The sequence below is a fragment of the Rhea americana genome, unplaced genomic scaffold, assembly GCF_003343005.1.
Source record: "Rhea americana isolate MKP2758 unplaced genomic scaffold, rheAme1 scaffold_300, whole genome shotgun sequence".
Taxonomy (NCBI): Eukaryota; Metazoa; Chordata; class Aves; order Rheiformes; family Rheidae; genus Rhea; species Rhea americana.
Genome location: NW_028186425.1, coordinates 593,807 through 615,797, shown reverse-complemented (window position 1 = coordinate 615,797; position 21,991 = coordinate 593,807).

The window sequence follows — 21,991 nt, the reverse complement described above, 5'->3', positions numbered from 1 at the left end:
GTTTGCGCTGAAGAGAGACAGCAACTCATCAAGAGGGACWAGTGGGCTTCTGTGAACCACAAATGATTTGATCCTGCCCTCACTGAAGCGAATGGCACAACTCTGTATTGCCTCTAATGAGGGAGAGATCAGACTTGGAGGCTCTTGCAAACCCTACCCTAATTAACTAACTGTTGGCTTAACCTTTCCCAGGAGCTTGCAGTGCGATGGGGAGTCCTGCTTGGTTGATCCTGAGGCTTTGCAAATCCTAGAGCTGCTAAGAGGTGAATTAAAAGTGATTTTTTTTTTTTTTTTTTTTTTTTTTTTTTTTAAGAGAAGCCTTTTTGTCTTGGGAACTCTGAGAGCCCTACGGTAGCGATGTGTGCCAGAGGTAAGGCTCAGTTTCCTTCGCTCTGAGGAGCTGTGTTGAGTTGCTCTCCTGCCTCCTGTTTATAGAGAGTTGATCTTGCTTTCCCTCTTGGGACTGGGAGACAAGAGCCCACTCCTCATGGAGAATGAGGCTTGGTGCCCTTAAATTTTCCCTCTGGGGGCAAAAACTTCAAGCTGAGTGACTGATGAACTGTAGTAATTATAGCACTTTGTGGGATATTTTGCAACCTTAGCACTGACTGATGGGCCCTGCATGCTCCTTTGCTCCTGAGATCTGGACCTGTAAAGCCATACTTGAAGATGATGCTAACCCGCAGGAAAACTCAAGCCTATAAGTGAAGTCAGCAAGACTTTCTGAACTACTGACTGTGAAAAATGGCCTGGAGGGTGCAAACTTCTGAGTCACACTTCGCTGGTGAAAATCCATTCAGCCACTCAGGGAAACCTTGTTGGAAGCATGTGTGGGTATATAGCTAATCTGTCTCTTGCATCTGAAGGGTAGATGGATGGATGTTATATCACTGTCTTCCAAGGACTATGCATTGTAATAAAAGCCACTGTCCCCAAGCAGAATATACTATCTTTTCCTCTTCATGTAGCTATTTATTTTGATAATGTTTCACTAGCATTAGTTTCCTTAATTATTTATACATTAAGCATCAAAGAAGGTTCCACTTTTGCCTAGTTATGGCAAAATGATGGTCAGAAGAGTGAGTGCSAGTGTCATCTGAGGAACCTTGATATTTATAAGAGGAAGTTTAATTATAAACTGAATCACCCTTATATCATTTGTGTTACCTGAATCAATGTGTCCCAGGGATGCTATTAACCCCATCTTGTACTGGAAAGCTGTGCGTGGGTCCCTCTACAGAGCAAATGGTTGCTGATACGTTTTAGTGTTGCTGCTGTGGCCGTACCTTGGAACAGGACTTTTGGCATGGAAGCAGCAGGCTAGTGCCGAAGCAAGGTGGTTCAGCATGTCTGCATTAGCTGTGTCTGCAGCGTGGCGCTGGCCTCTGAGTGTTAGGCTTCTCCGCTCCAGTAGAGGCACACTGCTTTTGGTATACGGTTTATTGAAAGGGTGTGTGTGTGTTTTTTTTTTTTTTTTTTTTAATTATAAGAGGAAAAAAAAATATATTTTCTAGAGCTTTTCTCAAAATTGGACTTCTGGGGAAGTTGGAGATTAGTCTTCACTTTGGAAGGAACTTCCTGAAGCGTCTGCAGGGAGAGTCATTTCCTGCGAGGCAGCACCAGGCTGACGTGACCATGCTTCCCTGGTGTTGATCATGATTAGGACAGGGGTACGAAATCTATTGAATAGTCTCCCTAACCAGTTGTTAATTACTACACAAAGCCACAGCTCTTAGTCTTTGAGTGGCATGACACTGAAGATAGGTATTTTAAATAGATTGGATAAGGAGCGGTTGGCATGGAACGGGCGTGCGGCAGCAGTACAAGCGAGGGCTGTGTGCGAGTTGACCTGGGAGGTGCAGACGCCTTGCTTTAGCAAAGGGGAAGAGAGGCATCAAAAAGGCATTTGCATGACAGCCARCTTGTTGGGAACGAGGGCATCGTCATGTCCGCTGCAGTTGTGTATAGACTCCTCGCATCGCTTCGCCTGCTGGGTTTGCGCGTGCCTSTCTCCCGGGCTTGCCTCTCTCATCCTTGATCTCATCTATGTTACTTTCYGCTTTGAGCTTTTATTCCTTCTTTTCATGACCTTTTTTTCTCCTCTGTCCCTCCCTTGTGCTTTCTACCCCYGATCTTGCCCGGATGGTTTGCTTGACGTGGAATCACGGCAGTCGAAATGAGGAGCRTAAACTGCGTGTTCAAGTGGATTTTTCAGTCTGATGCCTGCATCTGCAAAGTGGCTGAAAAGCAGAAGGGTGTTGGAGCATTTCTGCATGGAGGGCACAGGTGGTCCTGAGTYGGCACTGGGCAGGTCCTGGCTGTGTCTGCGTTTGCGCAGGCTGGTGCTCAACCTGTGCTGCAGCGTGGCCTCTGCTGAGGGGTGAGTGCGGAGACCACCCACGGGAGCTACAGGGCTCGAGACAAAGCTGGCCTCCTGCAAAAATGCATGAGAGAGAGAAAGAGCGAGCAAAATTTAGGTCATGCTTAATCTGTATGAAAGATTAGCAAATGTTGAACGGATGTCCATAAGCACGGCTTGAGAAACTAGTAAAATTAATGAAAGCCCCTGAGTAGCAGGCATTATATATAGACATAAACAATTTATTTACATGTTATTTTATATATTTGAGAGATGTAACCATTTATTATGTATCTCCTAATCAGCCCTGACCCTTTATATGAAGGTTCTGCTCAGTCTGAAAGTGCTCCGTTGCTTCCTGAAACGGCTTTTTCTGCACTCTCCTGCAGTAATCACGTAGCTGTGTCTATCATTCTCTGCTTTTGGTATTTCTTTCTGATTCTTCACTCATTTCAATGACAAGTCCTCAAACAGAGAATTCCCTCCCTTCCTTGGCTGCTAATGTGTTTGACAGGTCCTTGGAGGAAAGAAGCTCGAGCATTTGGGATTTTTTCCACTGAAAGAACCAGTGGTAAGGACAAAACCTGCTCTTCTGGGAGCATCTTCTGCTCAAAGATGYACCTTCTTCCAGCTGCTGGGCTCCCTTTCTGCTCTGCTTTCCCCCAGGTTTAGTTCCAAGACACCTGGGGACCATTCATTAGCGTGCTCCGTGTTGCAGAGCTGTGCCTGCGTGCGCTGGGCTGGGGGACAGCACCTGCTGTTGCATGTGGCAGGCAGCACCTGGGATATCTGGCAAACATCACTATGAGCAGCCCCATGTGGGGAGGGAACAGGAATGTGCTGGTGGTATTGTGAAACTAAAGTGAAAAGATGCAGCAAACTTATTGTTGGGCTATTTCTTGCAAATTTTTTTTCTAGGATGATGGGATTAATTTTTTGTAAGCATATGATTAGATCTGTCAAGAAATAAAGTGCTGAGGAAGGCTTTCCTTGGAGGAGAGTTGGAAAAATAATAAAGTGCAAGTTTTCTTCTATCTTACAAAATAAGTGCTTCCCTGATGGGCTGAAGGACTGAGCTCCTGCACAGTGTCCTGGCTTTGCTACACTCTTATAGCTGCCTGGCTATTGCATGCTGTAACGGGGAAAAATCCCCCCTGGTGAGTTCAGCCTGTGAATTTCATGGGTTYGGTCACTAAATCTGCCCCTGGAAAAGCTGTTCGCAATCGGCAAAGGAACCAGAGATTACTCCCTGCCATGTGTGTTTTAGGTATCTGCTACAAAACACCCAAAGGCTCCCTAGCCCCAAGGCTAGTGCCTGCTGCAGCTGGCTTCAGCCCAAGTGCTCCACAAAATCCCGACAGCTGAACGCAACACCTTGTATTGGATATCCTTTCTGGCCGGTTGATGAGGGGYAAAAACCCGGGAGCGATCCTTCGGCTCCAGGGCATATGGAGGGGAAATAGCCGTGGTGTGCCGCTGCGGAGCTGCCCGCCGGCTCTGCTGCGCTGCGTGTGCAGAGAGGTGGTGCAGGCAGCGCAATCCTCTGGGTGTGCCTGCTGAYGGGATCCAACGTGCTGCCTTTTTGCTGCCAGAGAAACCATGTCCAGAGCAACGCTACTTGGCACCCCCAGTTAGCCTCCAAACAGGCATCCCTAGTTCAGTACGTGGGTGGCCAGCTGGTGAGCAATTTGTGTGTTGCTTTTTTTGGTGTTTTTTAGACTTKGTTCCCAGCAGGGCTGTGACTGAGTAGCGGGATGCTGGGAAGTCTGAACTGGGGAGGAGGAGGAAGTGAGATGGTAGGGGCTGCTGAAATTGCCAAGCACCTTGAAGGCAGCCTGGCTTTGAGCTTAGTCCAGCTGCCAGGTGCCACAGCCTTGGGGAACCCGTGTCCTCTCTCATCCCCACTCTTCAGCCTGCTCAAGTATGTTACGTGTATTTGGTGACTTGCCTCCTTGGAAGTACGTTCTAGAGATGCTTAGATTGCAGTTCATGGTCAATGCTTGCTTGCTGAGGAATGGGTGAGGAGCATCCCTGGAGCAAGGGTGGGAACCTGGGTCCCCTGCAACAGGCTAGAGGCAGATGGGCTCATTTGTTTTGGTGTAATTGATGCTCAGCTATGATATACGAAACACAGCACCATTAGAGGAAACACTTAGAGCCCAGCTCTAAGACACCCTGGAGTCTGGGGTTAGTTAAAGTGACTGAATTCAGAAGCCAATTGAAGTCCTCAAGGCAGTTGAAGGAATTTGTCTGAACTCTCTYGTGTTCCCAGAAAAATGTTTAAGTCTTATTTCATGGGCTCCTTTTCCTTTGCCACTGACCAGGAAAGACTGGAGTAGTCCAGGTATACGTGATACGTGTTTGGACAAGCAAGGAACAAGGAATAGGGGCTCGCTGCAACCCTCCGGCCAAATTCAGACTGGAACAACCATCATTTTCGTGCAAATCCATTGCCATGTCATGGTGCAGAGCATCTGTCTTCAACTTTTGCTTCCAGTTGTTAAATAGCAGCAGCTCCAGCACAGCTTGATTTTCATGCAGTGGTAGTTGAGGGATTGATTCATTTTTATAGTTTATGCAAGTACTTTTATGGTTAAGTATTGTATGACTATGTCTGGTGAATGACAGCACTTCTAGCTGTGCATTGACCCCTTAGAGAAACCCCTTTGATAATGCAGTGGGAGAGAAAACAAAAGCTGAGTTAATTACAGGACTTCATATATTCTGTTGTGGTACTGAAATGAACTGAAGCTGCTGAACTTTACTGGAGTAACTGATAAAACCAAACAAAATTGAAGAACTACTAAAAATACCAAATTGTTCTGGAATGTTTTARTAATGAAATTAACAGTGGAATTAATTAAACTAGGTGGAAGACAAGTCAGAAGATGAATATCTCACAATCTTCCTCTGTATTTTACTGAGTTTGCCATTGAGACTTGCGTGGTAGAGAGCTACCGTTAGTGAACTACRCAGAACGTAAACAAACCCAGCTCATGTTTTATTCAGTTTAAAGACAGGTAAGATTTGAATTACATGGGCTTGGATTCTGAATCTAAACCTGCAAGTAGCAGATTCATGATTTAATATGCATCCTCATTTAATGATATTCCAGTTCTTGCAGTCCACAGGCAGTACTTTTTAATTGCATTGCAGGAATAATTTAATTTAGATTATTCAAGTCATCTTCATCAAGATAAGGTCAAATCTCAAGGTGAGTGAACCTTAATATTTTGATAATTTTGGAGATATACAGATAGAAAAAACTGGTTTTGAAAGTGTAAGACTTAGCAATTATTTCAAATCTGAGTGGTCAGAGCCTTAGTAGCAAGAAAAATATTTATTTAAATATATAAATGACTAGCTATAGACATACAAAAAAAATGAAAATCATGTGGTGGAGCTTGAGCACTGCTTTAGCCCCACTGAGCCTCCAGGCTGACATAGTTCAGACATGCGAATTTTTGTATAAAATAGCATAGTGTARCTAGAATTGCTCTTTTGATTCCTCATCTCATTGTATCTCTTTGCATTTCAGCTGATGAAGACAGGTCTCTACCATCCATCTAAAGCCATGCTTTGACTCATGCCTCTGAGTCTGAAACACTGCATACTAGTCTCTTTTCTACTGTATTTTTCCTAGAAGGCGGAATAATATTAAACTCTCAGTCCTGTTGTTTTACTAGCCAAGTTGCCATCTGGAATGTCCACAGCTTGTGTTATTCTTTCTCACCATCTTCCTTAAAACATTTGCTTGCATCTTTTGGTGTACATCAGTGAACAGATGTTTTTCTTCTGGAAAGTCTGCTTCATGCTTAGGAGACACCTGCATGCTGAATGAGGGGATTTACTTTAAAGTGACCTGTTTTGTTGCAACAGCTTTATAACAAGTGGCAGGCAGCAGTTACATCTGAGCAAATAGCCAGTTATCTCATAGCTTTCATCCTCCGCATTCAAGGCTGCTTTCAGAGCATCCCTGACAGCACTGAGTGTCTGTTCTGCTCTCCTGTGGGCTGCCTAGGACATGGGCGCCTGGTGGGGTATCTGGGGAGTGGACTTCTCAAGCTGCTGTGACATCTTCCTGATCTTCCCGTGGYTGATGATGACCTAATTTCTGAGTCTTGCAAGATTCTTTGGAGGCCAGTGCCTCTCTACTGGCAGAACAGGTTGGGGGCATACCAGCCYGCTGTGCGTTTGCTGTGTAAACGCAGTGCTGTTTTTTGCAGCAGAAGGAGCTGAAAGTACATCTTCCACTTCTTCAGACCACCAAACTTTGTGTGTTGGGAATGAGATCCTGCTGTGTGATTCCTTTGAGACCTCTGTTGCTCCTACACAATGTGTCAGTGGCATCACCACTTCCCCATCGCTCTGGGACTGTGTGCGCTGGATGTGGATCTGACCTGTGGCGTCTCATGTTTGTGGCCAAGGAGGGGCTGAAGGATCCTGTTGCATTTGGATGGCTTCTTCCCAGCCACAGCCAGGTCTCTGATGTGGCTGGGCTGGTGGGTGCAAGATCTCCTCCCCGCTTCCAGGCTTTGCAAACTCTTTCCTTTCTTTCAAAAACAAACAAACAAACAAAGAAACAAACAAACAAAAACCTAACTCAGACAGATATACTCACAGTTGTCACTGCTGACTGTAGGGAGCAAATTATAATCTTATTAAAATAAAGAGAAAAAGAATGAAAAGAATGCCTGCACAACTCTAGTAGTTTGTGCATCAGTGAACAGATGTGTTTCTTCTGGAAAGTCTGCTTCATGCAGACTTTTGCTCTTTGTGTGCACTACTTACTTGAATGACTTTGTGGATAGGGGAAGCAAAAGTTACCTAATGCAATTCTGAAACATCAGTTCTGACTGTTAAAAGATTCCATTGCATTAAGGCTTGCAAACTGCACGTCATTTCCTAATTAAAAAGTGACAAGTGTAACTGGGTCTTCCCTGCTGCCTCAGAGGATTGCACAGCCAGACGTGCTGCCATGATTTCAAAACTGCCTGGGTGTAATCAGCCACATCTACCTCCTGCTTCCCTCAATTTCTTTTTTGGAGCTAGGCTCATCAAGGGAAGAGGTTAAGCATGCAACCATTTCTTATTGCTAGCAAGGGGACATTGAATGACTGATAGTAAAAAAYGAAACCAGGAAAGTGCATTTCCTCTGCGCTAAACCATAATTTTGAGTGGAAGTCCAAGCATAATCTACTATTACAATAAAATAGAGAGTTAAAGAAACTGATATGCTTTCTGGTTTTGGGTCTCTCTTGAGATATTTTATCTATTTCATTCACTGTAATGGAGCCTAGTTGTAATAGTACCAGTTTTAAAGTGACTTTTTGGGTACCTCTGTCGTGGAAAATCATAGAATTGTGTTTTCTGCTTTGGTGCAACTCCCCTCAACAGAGAAGAAATTTGATAATATAGACAAGGTCTACATTACTGCAGAAAAATGCTTACAAATTTTCTAGGTAGAATTTAGGCATTATTGTCTTAGGTACACAGTTGGCATTTTCAAGTAAAATAATGGTGACTTTTTCAACCTCTGGTTGTAACTTTTGGTCTCCTTCATGAATTAAAGTAATCGGTTTTGCTTTACTTATCTTGTTGTGAATATCAAGCCTTTTGAGGAAGAATAAACATTGACATGAGCTGGTAGATGGATGTTGGAGGTTTTTCAATGTCCTGCAACAGATAAAAGGGTTTGTGGAGCTTCTCATGGAGATTGTTGCCTAGCTGCCAGGACTGTCTGCAGCTCAAAGTGTCATGTGCTACCACAGCCGTGCTTACTGCACAAACTTTTCTTGTTCTCCAATGCTGTTGGCTTCTCTGTGGTCATATTCCTTTTCAGTTTATTTTATTCCCAGTAAACAAGGAGTGAGTGTGCTGGCAAGGCCAGGTTTGTATGGTCCCTGCTGRTGTTGAGAAATTGGCCAGTGGCTCTGCTGACCAGCTGCAGCCCAACAGGCAAAAGGAGAAGCTCTTTAAAGTTCCTTGAATGTTCCTTCCCAAGTGACTGACTCCCATCCTGGTCAGCAAAGCCTGTCCTTGCACAGCCCTGAGCATGTTTTGGAGTATCCTCGAGGAGCACACAGCGTAGATGCGAGCTGCTCAGTTTTTGGGTGTTCTAATGGAGATGGTGGTCTGAGGTGAGCACGGTTTTGGTCTCCAGTCTCTATGAGGAAGTCTCTATGGCCTCATGTCCAGCTATGCTCCAGGCTTGGAGCATGGGCACCTGTGATGCAGCCAAGGAAACCCATCATCCACAGGGTGAACCCAAAATCAGGTGCACTATACCTAACATATGAACATCRCACATTCGCTCACATTCCCAAACCTTACCCAGGCAATCTGTTCCAGACCTTTGCTACTCTCACTATTAAAAAAAAATTACTTCTTCATGTCTGACCTAACTCTGTTGATTTAAATCATTTGTTTTTTACTCTGTGTTTACTTGCCAGAAAGGACAGTTAGGCTTTTCTGCTCTGTGGTTACTCTCTATGTCTTTAAAGGGAATTATTATGTCTCTCCTCAGCTTCTCTCTCCTCACCTGCACAACCCAGTTAATCCAGTCTTTCCTCCTAAGCCATATTTTCTAGGTCACTGATCATGCACCTTGCTTTCCTCTGGGGTCGCTTCTGTTGGTCCACATCTGAAATACGATGCCCAGGGCTACACTTGATTTTCCTGCTGGAGTCTTAGTGGAACCAAGAAAAGCTGGAGATTCCTTGGTACTTTTTACTGACAAGTTTCTACGTATTTGCTTGTGATGTGATATTTTCTCATTTTGCGTTGTGTGCAAAGTACACAGCATTTGTGTGGCATTGCTGACTTGTAATGTTTGATCCTTTTCTATTGCCTTGCTGCTTACTCTCTCCTTCTCATTTTGTATTTTTCCATTGCCATTTTGAATTGTGTCCAATATTTTTCCAACCTGACTTTTTTTTTCTTGCTTTGCTTTCTTCTCATCTAAAAATACAAGCTATATAGCCTGAAAATACAGTTACACTTTATGTAAGGAGAGAATAACACTTTGCATGTCACGCTTACCTTTCAACAGATCTAGATAACTGCCTGTCTTCTCTAAGGCTGCATGAAATCACTGCTCGCTGTGTGGAATATTCCATCGGAGCAGTGCCAATTGCCTCTTGCAGCCTCTCAGAATAGCTGTGTTGTAATTAAGTTGCACTTCTATTACCCTTTTTACCAAGGGTACCATGACCTTGYTTTAAACCGAAGATCTGCAGGGAAAGTTTGTATTTGTGTTGTGGCCAAGCAGGATCCCCGTCAAGGTGCTACGGTGATACTGTGATGATAGGACTGACACTGACCCGTGGGGCATATGCCATAAACACCACACCGGTGCTGGAGACGAGTGAGCGGTGGCTTGGTTAGGCAAATCAACCCTGGGCTGTGTAACAAGTCAGAGGAAGAACTGTTGGCCCTGAGGACTTCCAGGTCTGTGCTTGAATCTCTGTGATGGTAAACACCCGTCTTATTACAGAGTTGAGTTAGGCATCGAAGGTGTCCTCGTGGTGACAGCAGTTATTAGCAAAAGCTAAACTTCTCTGCTYTTCTCTCTTAGCAGACACTCTTTATTTATATTTTTAAATGAGTTAGTACTCATTCAAATAGCACTGAATACCTGTACTGATGCAGTAGTGTGCGCTCCCCAACCCAGTCGTGAGCTGTTTGCGACATAAACACACGGGACCAGAGAACTGTGTGGAGCAACAGGATATGCAGAACATACACCAGATTACACCCTACGCAGAGGATGGCTTCGCCAAGCAGCTGTGGCCTTACTGCCAGTGTGGTGGGCTTGCTCCTAGTAACATAGTAAAACAGAGGCCAGCCCTCTTTTTTGTTTTTAATTTGTAATTTGTAAAATTTTTTAATTAATTTGTAATGCAATTTGTAATTACGTCTGGCACAGGCTGCCGTCGTTGCCCTTCTGTGTGCCTGGGGAGGCAAGGGGCAGTGAAGGAGCTGCAGAGGTGGGTTTGGAGGTGACATTGTATTGGCTAGGGCCTGACTCCTTGGGGAGAGCCCTGARGCAGCTCTTTCTGCAGGCTGAGTGTGGGCATCTCTCCTCACCTTTGACTGGAAGGGCTTGTGACAGGACATCTGCAAAACCTCCTAAAAACTGGCACTTTATGGGGCAAGTAACAGGTTGTCCTTGGTGGCATCTTCGTCTTTGGTTTCCATAGACATTAGCTGGGGGGGAGGAGGGGGCAAACCCCAGGGCAGTGCTTTGACATCAGTGGAGTGAGATGGGCTGCAAATCCAGCTCTGGAGAAGCTTCACGTTTGTGTTAGAGGCCAATGTGTTCGGATGGAGCCTTGGGGATGGGGCAGGACACGGCAGACGGAGAAGCGGCAGCTCCAGGACACAGTGGCTGGGGAGGTGGCAGCTCCAGTCCCACTTKGATGACTCAGGGCGTGCAAATGTTGCATAGCTCCTGCCTCAGTTTTCTGAACCATGTACATTGCCCAGGGGTGTTGAGAGACTTAACTGTTATGAAGATTAAAAATGCCACAGAAATAGTAAGGATTAGAATGATATGTCTGTTCAGCAGAGTGTGGGGTCTGGCAGGAGGCACAGAAATGGCAGTTTTAATTACAAATGAATTTATAATGCAATTTGCAGTTAATATGTCTGGCACAATATTTTTCCGTGGGAACTTCTAGGGGTGGTGCTGAACAAATTGAGTGCAGCTTTCACTAAGTTGCCCTAAACAATTGCATTTGTAATTCAGCAAATTCCTGACCTTTGCCTGGTGAATAAATATGGACTGTGAAATGAATAAATACATGAAAATACTTTTTGCTTGACATTTAGGTCCTCTTAATGAGGGTGAGTAAAAGAATAAAATTCTAACAAACACTGGTTATTTCAACAACTGGAACTGTAATGTTTTAAGTTTCATTGTATATTCATCAGCTAATCATTCACGTGAAGCCTTCTAAAGAAATCCGGGGAGCCAGACACCAAATTAAAAATAGTAGATTGGCTTTTTGTAAGGAACATTGTCTGGAAATAATAAAAGAGGAGAACTTTATAGCCAGCCCATGATCTCTGATTGCTGTGTTCCCCACTGAGTCGCTGAATTCCAGATAAGATGATCAATAAAGTCTAGCTCCTTGCCTCTGAGTTCAAATCCATTTCTGGCTGCAGTTGCTAGTGATTTTTTTTTTCCCTGATGAGCTCAGTCTTGACTGTACAACTCTTCCAACAGCAAAACTTAGGATCATGCATCGTTTCAGAGGTTCTTCAATTGAGGTCAGGGACTTTTTGCAGATAGTTTTACTAGCTATCGACCAGTACAGAAGTACTTCATGTTTGCTGATTGCATTCTTTTTTTTTCTTTTTCTTTAGGGGCAGGGTGAAAGATACTTTACATTTTGAAACTCGTATCTTCAACCCCTCTGCTCCGAAAAAATTAAGTTKTAAGAATATGGAGGCTTTTGGAGAACGATGTTATAATTTGATCATCTCTCTAGAGCTGGTATGATTCCAGCATGCCATAATGATTTTTGTTGTTGAATCTACTTATAATTTCACAGGGAATGCTGCTCAAAAAAAGCTAATATAGGTGATTGTAAGAAGGAAAAGWATAAAATGAAAGAGAAACAACCTTACCTCTTCATCACATCAAACAAAAAAAAATTAAGATTGCACATGAAGAGAGAAATGCTTAAATATTATTCACAGACAAATTTAGTCAGTAAATAACTTTATCTGTAACTTTATTGTTTGTAAAAAAACTATTAACAGCTAATGGTTAATTTGCTTTACTAGGTATGCTCTAAGCCCAGGGAGGATAAAAAGTTGAGACATCTGTATGCCGTTATTCATCCAGSCACGACACAATTGAGAATCTTGCCTCAATTCCTCCTTGGAAAAGTGCAAACAGTGACACTTGCTTAACTGTTAGGAAGCTGCAAGATTTCATAAACATTTCAGTTCTCTGATTCTCAGAGGTAAGCAGCAGTGCTGTGTACGTCCATAGTGCAGTTATAAAGGACTGGTTGCAATGGCTCGCTGGTGCCTTTTTAGACTGATTATTTCTCTTGCTCTGATTCTATCTTTTGTAAGTGCCTGTAAGACTTCCCATTTGTTAGACAGAACGGGGGACTCCCAAGCGGCCGCCCTCGAGACTCTTGGGTTGACAGTGCCTCTGCCTCAGCCGCTGTGCCTGGACTCCGGTCCTGCTGCAAATCACTGCCATCATTCAGTGCTTGCTGTCGGACTGTGCTCAGTACAGCAGCCTCAGTGCACCAAATGCTTCTGTCACGAGGCAAATTTTGTAATGGGTTAAGTCTTAATTTCCTGGCTCCTGCACTCAGAGGAACCRAGGGCTGGAAGCAGCAAAACCTTGGCTGGAAAAGGCTCCAGGGAGTTTCTAGCTACAATGCTTCAGTTTTCTGCCTGTTACCTTTAGGTGTGAGCTTTTCTGCTCATCAGTCCTGTCACTGCAGTCACGAACTGGTTTGGGATTGTTTCCATAATTTCTTTCGTTTTGAAGTTTCCTGGCACTATGTCACCGATTTCTACTCTGAACTTGTGCGTTTGGTGTCTARATTGTGTCAGATCTTAATAACTTTGATAAAAGCCTCTCTGCAATAGCTGGGAAGGCTTGGGTAGGTAGGGAATAGATAGAATAAGATAAGCTTGCCCAGATCAGGTCTGGAAAAGCCCAGCCGGTGCTGTGTCTGTGCAAGTACTCCCAATATTGTTTCTAGCTGGGAATGTCACGAGAGTTAGAGCTTGGAGGAAAAGGTGAAACAAGTCTTGCTCTGCCTCTGCTGGCTCACTGACCGAAATGTCCCTCTGTAGCTTAGGTCCATTCCCAGACTCTCCTGGGGCTTAGCTGATGTTAAACCATTAGGGGTGGTAGTACATCCCAGTTATCTGGAGGGAAATTACTTCATCCAACTTCAGTCAATCTAAAAATCAGATGTCATCTAAGCGCATGTGGCAGGCTGTGGGGCACACCTTCAGAAACTGTTCACTACCTCTAAAAACCTCCCTTTCAAAGAGCCTTAAGRTATTAGACCCCTCACTTGTAAAGTGAGGAACTTACTTTTAGCTGAAGGGCTGATGCTTTGGGGAGCAAAGGACCAGCAATATGCATAAGTCAATGAGAGATTTTGGTGACTTGTGTGGGATATGTCTGAGGCCTTAGTGGGATGTTTTGGTGCAGGCAACTTGTATAAGGAGTTCTTTACTTAGATTTTTCTCTTATGATTGTGGCTTCCTTGACATGCAGAGTCTACCACTGTGAGAGCTGCAAAAATTGACAGTTAAGCTCTTTGTTATTAGAGGCAGGTAAACAAAATGTCGTGTATAGTCATGTATGAATGATCTCCTACAGGAGTAATGGTGAAGTTTTGTTTGCACACCTGGAGCCTTGTAATCCATTGGGTGGATGATGGCCCTTCAAGCTGCTRTTTATTTTGCAGCCTCCCCCATTCCTGAGCTGTAAAGCTCTTCAGCCATCACTTCAGCTGCATGCAGCAATTGTCGTTTGATTGCTCAGTCAATAGGTAGCAAAAAAATAGCTGTTTTGTGCTGGATACTAACGAGCACAGAGCCTGATCCTGCAAACTCCTCTAATTGAATTTTGCTTGCAACAACACAACAGTGAGTCATCTGGTAGGATTAGACCTGTAAATAGTTCCCATGTCTTTTTGCGTAACTGTCCAGGGAATGTCACATGGATGTGAAAGTATGTATTTTGAAGGGATGCCCTGTGCAAATGACACTGCAATATTCTGCAATAGGCTTTCAGGTAAGAGGCTATTAACTGAATAAATGAACTCCAAGCTTTATAAGCTTAATGAAAAAAGTCTGACTGGATTCACTAGGGTACGTTCCTTGAAAACTGAATAGTACTATTTAAATTCTGCAGCAGTTTTATCCTTCATATGAGTTTTCTAGATCATCCTAAACGAGAACTAGTTCTCAGCTAAAATCTAGAGAGTAATAAACATTAATGTGATGTATTCYCATATCCATGGGAATACTCCACTGAAGGCAGCCAGTAGCTCTCCTGCAGAAAAATAGGAGCAGAAGATGGATGTCTCCACAGCCTGCAGGAATTTACTGCACAAAAGCTTTGCTATTGGAGTGAGAAGAGCAGGTTTGATCTGGGCAAAATTAAGAGATCAAAGCTTTGGATCTTATTCCTTTCAAATAGCTTAGTTCATTTCTTGTGAACTGTAGTGACTCAGCTAGTGCACAGACCCAAACATCTGAAAGGGCTTTCAGAACATGTCCTCTGTTGGGGTTTTGGTTTCCTTGGGGAATAGAGTTTGTCTCTGTGTTGTGTCATGCAGTGTCTATTTTGTTCTTGGCGCAAAACAGCATGACAATGCAGACAGCAAGTTTCTGTCCATAGAGAATGTGACCTGCTTTTGATGAAGTTTTCAATTTGCAGGTCTCAAGGTCTGACTTCTTAAAAACATGTATTTATGACTTATTTAACTAAATACTGTCTTTTTCTGAAAAGTTCACCACGTGCTAACTTGTGTCAGAACCACCTACGCAAAARTTATTTGGTTTTCTTAATATAGTAGAGACTAGGTTGGAACACCTGAGAATTCTCTTAAAAGTTGCTCTGGCTTTTTTAAGACAAAGAGCTCTACCTCTCTAATTTCAGAAAGTCAGCCTGCTGCCCAGCAGCCCACACAGTAGGCAACGTCATTTCTTTGCAGTCTCTAGGTTGYGCTGCCCAATTTATAGCATAGGTATCATGCTGGGCTTCTAGAAGCATCCAAATTTTTGATTTGAAAATCCCCATAAATGTTGTTCTCAGAATGTTGTTGTTTTGCATTAAATATTCTTCCCTGCGGATGAGGAACTGATGGGGAAAAAGATTGTGTAAAGGGTTTCTTTCGTGTTGCTTATAAGCCAATATGTGGACAGCATAGCTCTTGCAAGATGCAATACCACTTTTTTAATCCAGTCTGTCTTGAAATCTGTCTTAGTTTAAGTCAGGTAAAGCTGAAACAAACTGTTTAATTAAGAGTGTCCAACACAAGTGCTTTGCTGTGTTGTCCCTGCGAGCTGGGTGGCCCAGAGCCTGGCTCTAGCAGGGACTGATCAGCTTACAGCTGGTATCAGGTTTCCTTCACGTCCTTGATCTCCTCCCAAAAGTTCCTGCTTTCGCAGACCTTCCCATCTAATTGCATGTATCATTGCCCAGCACCTTGGTGTGGTCAAAATGAACTAGGTTAGGGAGAAGGAAAAAAAAAAAAAAAAGAAAAAAGAACAATTTAGAATAAAACCGCTTAGGGGAGTGACTACATGAGCTGTCATGCTGGTGGATTGGAGGGAGCAGCTATCTTTGGAGGGGAATAATGGACTGGCCCCATACCAGGGCCAACTTGCTGTGTGCCTTCACCATATGCAGAGCAAGACCGAGGAGCTGGCAAGACGTTGTCTCCCAGGCCCAGCTGTGCTGCTGCAAGGGGCAACTGATCCTGCTCCACAGACCTTTTCCACCCTGCCAGACCTTCTGTTGRAGCGCTTTGGGGCTGTGGGTGGATAAGCACAGCCAAACGTGAAGCCTTGGACCAGCTGGGCTTGTTGAAGCCTTCACTGCCTTGGGTTCACATCACTGCCAGAGCCTGCCAAGTCCCCAGATCAGACGCAACCGGGTTGTTGTTGTCCAAAGCATATTTTGACCTTCTTTCAGACTGTTTTGCTGGTGGAGGAAGTGGAGGAAGTAATCTAGTGTGCAGCTGGGAGCAGTAATCTCTTCTGTCAGTACCATTAGAGCCAGGAGAGGAGGATTTCAATTGCTTTAAAAGCTGGKGGAGGCTCTGTCTGTTGAAAACTTCAGTGTTTCTCTCCCTTTTTACATATCTGTCATTTTTTAAGCTTTCCTTCCCCTCCTCAGCATCTTTCTTTCCTAYGTCTTTCCTCAAGCAGAATGTTTCTTGTTTATTACAATATTTCTCCTCTTCTAGGATTTAGAGGAAAATTGATGCAAATCACTGTGAGAATGTTGCTCCTCAAGTCAGGTAGTTTTCCCAGCAAAGGGAAGTCTCAAGCTTATTCAGTTGTGATTACCAGAATCTTTATTCTACTTAAGGCTTTAAGAGCATATATAAATCTGAACATCTTTCTTAATGAGACCCTCCATGTAAATAAACACCTACTGTGAAACAGCTTTGTTACCTTTGAGTGTGTCTCTAGATGTGGGAGTCCAGTTGCTGTTTTGTCATTTTGGGGGGAAGAATCTGTCTTTCCTACACGAAAACAACATTTGCTTCATGCACCCTCCTTCTATTTCAGAGAGCTCCCTACCATTATTTTGAATAAATGGAAACATGCCTTATATCCACATGCATCTGTCCTGGAGAGYTGCTGCAATCTCTATGTTGAATTCCCAGGAAGAATGGAAACTTGGGACAACCTTGAATATTTCTTGAAATAACATTAGACAGTAGAATGGCAGCAGATCCACTGGGGGAGAGCAAAGCTGTTTTTTTCTCCTCATGGAAGAAAGAAGAGCTGCAGGGTTATCAGAGCAGAGCAGTCACGTCATTACTGCTTTATCTAGGAGTGAGATTTAAAAACAGGATTTAAGTAATAAATACAGGCTTCATGCTAGTTATTAAAGCAAACACAGAGCAGCAAAGATAAGCCTGCTGCATTTATTCATGGATAAGAAGATAATATAGGAGGAACACACATGTTTTGTCAGAGGAAATTTGCCTCTCCTGAGAGTACTGTTTAACTGCGATTGCCTGAAGGGAGCTGGGCCCCGTTTGACTTCAATATAGAAGAAAGAGAGTTTGTGAGCTCTTCTGGGCCACGGTCAAGGGATCAGACTCTCCCTCCATCAACTTACTACTAGGTAGTAAGTTGCCAGCCATCATCCACTGGTACCTATCCATACATATGCTTTTAACCATGGCAAACATTGACTAATTCAGCTTAGTTTAGATGGACAGCTCAAGTCTATTTACATCCCATTTCCCATAGTCTGCAAGTGCACACAGAGTTGCTTCCAGAGGCTGATGCATGAAATATATTGTTGTATCTTTCAGATGGGACAGAAATTGTAAGAGTTTAGAGAATCAGCTGGTGGATATTAATAAAATCTGGAAATATATAATGTGTTAAATATAACTTACATGGCATTTCCTGAATATCATTTTCTTTGTGGGGGTACCTAGGACCTCTGTCATAATCTAGAACATCATTGTGCTAACTGCTGTGTAATTGCTCTTGTCCCATAAAGATAAGTGTGTTTTGTAAAGACATGGAGGGCATGAGACATACTCTTGTGAGTCTTTGCTATTTTGTACAGATGCTGAAACAAGCAGTGTCTGTCAGGTAGGCTAGAAACAGCTAACTGTCAGTCTTTATTTGATTTAGTATGTCTAAAGGTAGCACGAAAGAGAGCACTCTTTGGAACTGGAAGCTGTTGTGTTGGTAAGTAAAGCTGTGAGACCSTGTCCTGGACTGGAATTTCCCATCATGGTCAGAAGCAGCTCAGACATAGAATATTGTCTCACCTCATTGGGACATATGAGACATTTTTCCTCTCTGATCCTAACCCTTCTTAGGGTACCTCTGGTAGAGTGAAGATCAGTAAGTTAGGAAGGCCATGATAACGTCAATGAGAAGGTTTAGGTGAAGGGTGTAATCTCAGTCCCATTTGATTTCAAAGCAGCATCCCCAGTCTCAGCAAAGACACATAATATTAAGGCATGTCCAGCCTCCAGGTTTTGATGGAATTGGATTAGCTGGGAAGACATCTAGAAATAATGCATAGGATGTCTGGGATGGATGCTTGCTAAATGCCCCCTGCAAAGGTGGAGGGGTGGGGGTAAGCAAAAAGAAGTCTCTCACTTGCTGGCACCACCATGTGTTGCATGCTCTGCTTCAGAGCCTACCTAGAGACTTCCCTGCAGATTTGTCAAAGCTAAGAATAACACCTGGGCTCCTTCAAGCTTTTCTCCTGTCTCATGGCCATTTCTATCTGCTATGTCTTTTAAGGAATTGAATTATATAAGAGATGAAGGAGATGGCCAAAGACGATTTCTGAAACCAAAGGATGGAGGCTACTGCAGAGCAGCAACCTCATCCTCTGGCAAAAAGTGGTCGAGGACTGGGGGGACAAACCTGGCCACAGATCTCAGGGGAAGACAGTAGGGTGCTGCATCAGTTTCTTTGTCTCATGTCCTCTTAAATGGAGGGAGGCACACCAGCCAAAAAACTTCATATTATCCTGAATTCTGAAGGTGTGAGGATTTTGACCCCCTTGGTACCCATACCTAGGAGTTTATATAATTAGTGCCATGTTCTTCTGTCACCTTCATCTGATCATCTTGTTACCACCAGCTGGTGCTCAAGATCAGATTGTAAATAAGATGAAGCACTAGCTGTACTTCAGTAGGATTTATTTTCACAGGTAGATCAATTTTAATGAAAGTTGGTGCATTGCAGCAATAACCCATTGCTGGTTATCGCTTGCCTTTCCTGTRTTTCAACATGTTGTTGCTTCAGGATAAGGCTGTTTAATTGGTCTCTAGTTGCTCTCCAATGTTTGTGTGACATTCAGCAATGCTTATTAAAAATATTTCTCACCACCAAATGACTGGCAGCTGTAGCAGATTAGGAAACCGGGTTGGTAGGAAAAGAGCAGAGAATGATGGAGAGCAGATATGTTTGGCATCTATGTTTTCCTGCAAGTCTTTTTTACTAATTAAGATAGAAAGCTAATTTCTCTCTCCTCTTTAGTGTTCTCAAGTGGAAATGGAGGATTTGTAGTTCTTAGCCACTTGTAATTTGACCTTGTGCCCAGTGCAGCTAACTTATTAATCAGAGAATTTACTAAAATGACTCCTTTGAATCCCTGGAATCATATTTTAAAAGGCTACTTGATTATCTTCATTGTCCTTTGCCTTTTGTCACCTTCACTTACTGTTTGTCTTGGACTTGTGTCTGACAGTCTTGCTTGTTTGACAAAAACCAGAGCCACAGTTTTGTCTCAGCAGGACTCTGATAGGAAGGAATACTAATAGGTAGTAAGAAGTGGCTTAGAAGAGGTGGTAAGAGACAGCTCCTTAAACTATCTTGCAGYGACAGTGTGAGTGCTCCTCCTTGCTCTGCCCCAGCGTGAAGTCCAGGGCRTATTTAAAGTAAGCTAGTATGGCCCAACCTCCTTGCAGTCACCCTGGCCAGGCAAAGAGGGAGATCTACCCCTTGCTTGACCCACCAGTTGGAGATGCCTTTTGGACATGCCTATCTCTTGCCTGCCTACGAAAGGAGCCAAGGGCGATGAGGCTCCTAATGTTGGTACGGCAGGTAGGTGCCTAGAGTCAGGTGGGTGAATTCAGGCCCATAAAGCACAGCAGAAATGAGAAGAGGTAAGTCCCATGTGAGGGTTTTCATATGAAGAGACKCTGGCTCTGCATATTTGGAAAGAAGCTGAACAAAACAGGCTGGGAGAACAGTGTAAAATACCAAAAGGTGTATATAAAAGGTCAGAGAAGTATCCTTTGCTCTTTCTCCTGTTCCAAGAACAGGGAAAATTCAGTGGAAATGGAAGTTAACATATCTAATAGGAATGAAAGAAGCTAACTCTGCTGTCTGTCTGTCTGTGGGACTTCACTGAGCCCAGGAGCTTGCTGTGCTCCAAAAACCAGGCTCCCATGTGGATGGTAAAATCCACCATTGCAGGCCAGACAAAGGTGTTAAAAGGTGTGTGTGTGCATCTTTGTAGGAAAAGCCAGTGAGGCCAACGGCCTCTGCAGCAGGACAGCCTGGGCTGGCACTTTTCAGGCTGCCTCTGAGCCTGTGCTGTTCTGGCAGCTGTGCTGGGGGTCTTGCTTGGGGCCAGACGCCACACTGGATGGGCAGGGACACATGCAGACTCACTGTGTTTGMTTTGCTGCAGAGAGTCGTGTGGTCATGTGTGGTAACACATTTCGCTGTGTTACCTGGTTAAGGGACAGTCCAATAGAGAGAGTTTTTTTCTTCCTTTCTTGTTTTCTTCCTTTTCAGTCCCTGTGAACATTCAGAAGGCTTGAAGCTGTGAAAAGCTTTCAGTCAACATATGTGTTATGTTCAACACTACAGAAACTGCGAGAAGGAAACCTCGCTGGAGCCTGCCCCTGGGTCAGGCTCATCACGGTGTCTCCTCCAGCCAACCTTCGAGGGTCTCCGAGACACAGAAAAGCACTAAATGGCAGCTTTAGCATAATTCAGTCAAAAATCAACACAAATTCTTTAGAAAAYCAGGCTTCTTTAGTTCTGGAGCTCCTTTCTTTTCTCTTATTCTCCCTCCTCATATTTAATCTGTTTCTATTGGAAAAGAGAAGAAAATAAAACCCAATTTGTTTCTTAAAGGAAAAATATTTCCTTTTTAATGTAAAGAAAAAAATATTTCCACTAACTACTCTGAATGATGTGATTTAGCCACCTCCAGAAAACTTTTAGCATTTTTTAAAACTGTCATAATTTTTTTAGTAGAACCAGGAAAGAGTAATATTAGTTTCACCCCGTGATGAAACTATTGTCGTGGTTACCAAAACTTTCTCACTTTGATAGAAGCAATTGGCATGTTCCTCACTGCCCTGGGCAGTCTCAAAGGCCACAAAAGGCCACAGTCGGGTAGGATGTCAAACTGCACAGCACTTGTTAAGCTCCTGTGACTGGCAGCRTTTGTGCCTTTACAATGACATCTCTAAATCCACCCAGGATGCAGAAGTACTCTAAAACTGTAGCCTTTGTGTGTGTATGTGCCATATGTTTTATTTATAAAGCTTTTAGAGATAGCAGCTTGTTCTCTAATTTATTTTAGGTTGGTGAGGAGGAGGAAATCTCATTGGCAAGATAGAAAATCTGCAATCTGAATGCAAGAGGAATGTAAAAAATAGAGAAATAAAAAAAAAATCCAAGGTTTGGGGGTATGTTTGCACAGTTAATAATGCTTCCAAAATGATAATGAAGTGTGTGTCATCCATTTGTAAAACTGTAGGAGCAGCTATGATAAATAAAATGATACGTCAAATTTTAAGCTACATGGAGCCTGCATGTGTCACTCAACAAATTTGTGCTTTTTTGAGATGTTTGAAAATGGCTTTTGAAGCTTAGCTGCTCTAGTTAGGGCTGAGGGAGAATGCCACCTTTTCTTTACTTTGACCAAGTATTTGTTACTTCTAACTTTTCTTAGTCAGTAGTTAGTAGATTCTTAGTACTTTCTGTTCTGTGTCCATTCCTAACTCAGGTTTATGTAATACAAAGACTTCTAACTGCAGGAATGTCCAGCAAAAAATAGATGGTAACTCTAYGGCCAAAATACTGCTTTTGCAGTTCCAGAACTTAGAAATGAGCTTTCCTGATCCAGAAGCACTGTTCTCCTTTCTTTCAGCTAATGRAAGTTCCTACTAACCATCAGCTATTTAGTACTAACTACTTAGTGTCATGTTGGTCTAGCACAAGGTATTAGCACTCATGTAATTTACTGGTAAGATTATTTAAGTATAAAGAAATACAGTACACTGGCTGTAATAAGACTGCTATTGTGCAAGACACATGAACAGATGACATACATAATTCCTCAGTACAACTTGATGCTGAATAACATGCTCAGAAGCCAGGTTAACTGTGGACAGG